At 37.7% G+C, this 3,975-nt stretch overlaps 1 long non-coding RNA gene across 1 annotated transcript; it reads right to left on the minus strand.

The window, feature by feature from the left end:
* Positions 1-2,338: 2,338 nt before the first annotated feature.
* LOC18094981 (uncharacterized) lies at positions 2,339-3,065 on the minus strand. Its single transcript, XR_002979704.2, has 2 exons — positions 2,834-3,065; positions 2,339-2,728 (listed from the first exon to the last, which is right to left on the minus strand). It is a non-coding gene; the product is annotated as an uncharacterized LOC18094981 (long non-coding RNA).
* Positions 3,066-3,975: the final 910 nt, after the last annotated feature.

Here is a 3,975-nt window from a genome sequence, read left to right on the forward strand (position 1 = left end):
CCCGGGATACGAGTCATGAAAGCCGATAGTTAAATAGAAAGAAATTCAACATTAACAAACTAAACTAAACGAAAAACATTAATTAAAACGAAAAAAAAAGCATAAAAAAAAATTCAGGTTAACTTGTCAAATCAGGTTAACCCGTTAAACTCGGGATCCGTGTCATGAAAGTCTGATAACTAAATAAAAAAAATTAACATTAACAAACTAAATTAAACAAAAAAAATTCATTGAAAGAAAAAAAGAAAAAAAACCCGAAAGACATTAAAAATGAAAAAGAAAACAAAAAAAATTAAAAACAAAAAAAACAGCTCAGCCAAAAAAAAAATTAAAGGCATAGTGTAAAAACAAACAAAAAATAAATAAATAAATCATAATGTTTTATTGTGGACTGCACTGTTTAGTCCACAGTAAAACACTGATGCGTTACAATAATACAAGTATCACACTTAAGATTAGAATCTGACATGTTTACGAATAACTCATGAAACAAATGTTTCATATAACCAAAGGATGGATGCCCCAACCGTTGATGCCAAAGCCAAATCTGATGCCCTTCGATGCTTACTGGATGATGCATGTGATTTGCCCTGTTTGTACTGAAATCATATATGTAATATAGCCCTTTTTTTTTAGTACCATGCCTAATTATCTCCTTGATGAGAATATCCTGAAGTAAACAAAAAATAGAGTAAATAAGTAACACATAATTTAGATCAGTAGTAACTCAAATAACAATTTATGTGAGAGAGAAGGGAGAAGCATGGTATTATATAAAGGCAACGCAGGGGATAATGTGATTGTGCCATCCCCTGTAACCGGGGATATAACTCCGTTAGCATTAGCAATGCTGGTTCGTTGTGGCAAGGAAGGCTCCGTGAAGTCAGTAGCATCAAAGGTCATGTGGTCGGTGGCCCTAGAGTCAAGAATCCACTCATTGTTCTCGACATCCGGAGGAGAATTAAATAGTGTAATACCTTGATCAATGACTGACGTGGTTCCTTAAGGAGTTTCAAGAATAGGAATCGACGAAAGATTTGGTGCAGCTTCAGCAACAACAGCCTTTCCTCTTGTTCCATCTGTCCCGGCAGTATCCTATTTTTTTCTTGGCTTGGAGTTCAGTCCACTAATCAGGATATCCATGCAATTTGAAGCAGTTGTACGAGTATGTCTCTGGTTGCCATAATGAGAGCATTTATTTTTTAGTTTAACGTGGGTGTCCAGGCCAGCTTGCGCGCACCTCAACTAATCCCACGGGCCCTAAAGTTAACGACCATGTAAGCTTCCAGTGGCCATCATATGAGCAACCACAGTGCTCGAACCTGAGATCACAGAGGGAGCAAACCTCTTGGTCCCAAGCTCTTACCACTGGGCCACCACCTAGATGGTTCAATGAGAGCATTTATTTGTATGAGAGGTGCATGCCTTAGCTGTCATACCAGATTTTTCCACTGCCTAGTGAGAGTGTCTTGAGGTGTCCAGATTTGAAGCCAGCACAACTCCTGGAGTGTCATCAGCACCTTCTTTGTTCATGACAGCCTGACGGACAGCTTCCCTACGGACATGGGCATAAGCTTGTTCAACCGTGGGAAATGGCCTCATCTGCAATACACCACCTCGAATTGTGTCAAGTCGGTTATCGAGACCATCCAAAAAAACATAGACTCACTCTTCTTAAAGTACTGTATTATACTTTTGTATATCAGCAGTACACTCCATGGGATTTGGACGGCGAAAATCTATTTCAAGCTAGAGACCTTGAAGATCATTGTAGTTTTTTTCCAGAGAACCACCAGCTTGTTTTAGACGAGTCACACATCTTAAGTGGGCATAAACTTGAGATTTATCACTGCCGTCAAAATAGGTAGTAGCAATAGCATTCTACATCGATTTTGCTGTTGGAAACCGAATAAAGTTACCAATCAGGGAGGGATCCATGGAATTGATCAGCTATCCTTTGACAATGGCATTGTCTGTGCACCATTTCGAAAGGAAGGATCTGTCTAAGGGGGCTGAGGAAAATCACCATTAATATATCCCAACTTATCTTTGCCAGAGATATACATCTCAACAACTTGAGACTAGGGTCCATAGTTGGTGTCGTCCAGCTTTATCCCAATAGGAACAGCAGAAAGTTCGGTTGGAAGGGCTGAAGTTTTGGTTAAAATATTTGCCATTTTTATGGTTAATTCAGTGATGAAAGAGTTGGAAGACTACCAAAGTTGTTCAAGTCATGATCTCCATGGGTGTACAGGGAGGAAGGAAGGGAGCTGAGAATATGTGGATCAAAGGTTAACAGTAAAAGAAAAATCCCAGAGCCAACCAGGCTCTGATACCATGACAGAATTTGGAAAATATATATTCTATACAATCGTTCTTTACAGAGATTGGAAGTTTATTAATGCACAAAAATCTATTATATTTTTTACGATACACGTTTAAAGGCAAGAATAAAGTTTTGCCCTTAAATCAGGGGATTCCTATAATTTCTCTACTGATACTATAATTTCTCAATGACAGCTCACGCCAACAGAAACTTCAAGCTTTCGATTGTAAAAAGAATGAAAATACTCTTCCACGGTGAGGGTGTTGTAAAGAGGTTCACTTCCAGACGTGGTAAGTTCTTCGATGATGTGGGATAGCAGAAGGTAACGATGGACAGCCTCTCCTTTGATTTGTTTGCTACTGCTCTGTGATCTGGTGCTCTGTATACCCCATTGCTTATTATCTGCATGATTTATAGCTACTAAATACTTATAAGCTTCTGTTCCAGTTTCATCAAAACACGTTATATCTTTTTGATGCTGTCAGGTGAAATATAACAGATCCTTACCTCAGTAATATGTCCCGTGTTTACAACAATAGCACCATGTATTGGTTCAACAAATACCCCACTACCATCCTTCAGAACCTGCCATCCCTGTGTGTTGCCCCCCTCAAGCAAGAGAGTGATTCAGAGTTATCAGCAAGTGGAGTTATCCCCATAACTTGTTCTGGCTGAGGACAAGGAGGGTAGCAATTCATCCTTATGTGATATAGTCCTTCTTGATAAGCCTCGCAAAGCTCTTGACCGTCAATTGTAAGCCCCATGGCCATGAACCTTGTTAAGTCAACTACAACTTGCCTTATACTTGTCCAAATATTCCCTAAAAGACAAAATGTGGACTGTTTTGAATTAGGACATCATTAGAATGTGTCAAGCTATAGCTTAATTATGTAGTAAGATAGCTTGCAAATTAGTACTAACATAGTTAGTACCTGAATTTTTGAGGTTTTGCAGGCCAGAATTCAAGATTTCTGTCTTGGATAGGAAGAGCTTCGAGGAAAATCATGTCATTCAAATCAAGCTTTTGTTCTTCAGAGATAACATAAGCTTGGCCTAGCCTTCAAGACATCCTGGTTTCTGTTTCCACCGTTTCTTCCCTGTTAAAGGAATTTCAAAGAATTCTTGTAATTGCTTCCTTGTATTTCTTGTTAGTTCATCTGAAACTCCATGGTTTAGTAACTGCAAAATTCCTTTCTTTTTCGTCTTTTTTCCATAAATAAAAGAGTAAAAGCAGAGCTTTATACTATTCTTCGAAAAAGAAAAGAAAAGGGCAGAGCTGAACAGTTGGGAGATAATCAAAGAGGATATCCCACCTTCTAGCAATCAAATTTAAATGGTCTCTTCAATAATCTTAACTCAAGCAAGATTCAGCAATTAATAATTGCTTGAATGGTTGAAACAAGCATGGAGAGAACAACATCAAAAGCTATGATTAATGGGATGATAAATAGTATATGTTACCTGAAATATGCCAGAGTCTTTGCACGCAGCATGTAGTCTTTTGACTTTATATTTTTCTTACACATTAGCTAGGATTTGATTTTAGATAAAATAGAAGCTTAAGAACTCTAACTGATGAGTAACATAAAATTAATAAGTTAATTCTATTAGTTTTCCTTTTCCTTTTCTTTTTGTTATTTTTTTATAAA

The sequence above is a fragment of the Populus trichocarpa genome, chromosome 1 (assembly GCF_000002775.5).
Source record: "Populus trichocarpa isolate Nisqually-1 chromosome 1, P.trichocarpa_v4.1, whole genome shotgun sequence".
Lineage (NCBI taxonomy): Eukaryota > Viridiplantae > Streptophyta > Magnoliopsida > Malpighiales > Salicaceae > Populus > Populus trichocarpa.